Below are 986 nucleotides of genomic sequence, written 5' to 3'. Positions count from 1 at the left end.
GTTAAAGAGGCCCTGTCTCAAGTTCACCGTCCACATCTGGCCTCCATATCTGCATGTGCTGTCCCGCTCCCTGGACCGCCTCCATCCCTACCAGGTCCCGGCCTCCAGAGACATCATGCAGGTGGCAGGTCCTCCCTGAAGCCTTCCTGCCCAGCGCGGGCAGATTTCCACACGCTCCTCTCCCTGTGGGACTGTGGGCAACACTCTTACTTTGGACTTAGCGCATCCTTTATAAAAAAAGTGTAATATGTTAGCCACCCGCCACTGCACCTGACCACTTCCCTGTTGGCTGGTGCATTCCAGTGGTGAGCTAAAACTAAACCCCAGCTTAGAAAACAGGGTTATTCTTCATGTGGATGACTCTGTGCCAAAAGCATGGGAACAACGAGGAAAAAAAAGGAGAAAAAAAAAGAAGAAAAAAAAGGGAAAAAAGGAAAAAAAAAGAAAAAGAAAAAGTGTAATATGCAAATCGATCAAACAGTAGAACGACCAGTAGGCAGGGGGTGGAGCCAGCAAGCAGGTGGTGCCAGGCCAGCCAAGGTTTGTGCCCGGGGGCAGAGGGAGGGAATGGCGATCTGGGGCGACAGTGACCAGTGGCGGCTGAGAGGCGATGGGGAGGGGGCAGGGCTGGCCACTCACCTGCTGGCTCCGTCCCCTGATGGGGCCCGCCTGGTCGCCTCCTGCAGAGTCAGACATCCCCTGAGGGCTCCTGGACTGCAAGAGGGTGCAGGCCAGGCTGAGGGGGACCCCCCGCCTCAGTACACAAATGTTCATGCCCTGGGCCTCTAGTGAGTTATACATGCCCCAGACTGTGACTTGGAGGCATGGCGAAGGCTGGCTAATGTCTCAGAATCCCGTTTGTCATGCCCCCAATCCCAGCTCTGGCGCCACACACTCACCCGAACAAGTGCTCGCTGATGGTTCACTGGAAGAATAAAGTACAAACTCAGCACAAGCTGCGTCTGTGGTGTATTTAGAAGAAGGAG

At 54.8% G+C, this 986-nt stretch overlaps 1 non-coding gene across 1 annotated transcript; it reads left to right on the top strand.

Annotated features, from left to right (window-relative positions):
* The first annotated feature begins 257 nt into the window (after positions 1 to 257).
* LOC114234639 (small nucleolar RNA SNORA65) lies at positions 258 to 387 on the top strand. Its single transcript, XR_003620839.2, has one exon. It is a non-coding gene; the product is annotated as a small nucleolar RNA SNORA65 (small nucleolar RNA).
* Positions 388 to 986: the final 599 nt, after the last annotated feature.

Source organism: Eptesicus fuscus, chromosome 13, assembly GCF_027574615.1.
Source record: "Eptesicus fuscus isolate TK198812 chromosome 13, DD_ASM_mEF_20220401, whole genome shotgun sequence".
NCBI lineage: Eukaryota > Metazoa > Chordata > Mammalia > Chiroptera > Vespertilionidae > Eptesicus > Eptesicus fuscus.
This window is presented reverse-complemented; position numbering and strand designations above follow the sequence as displayed.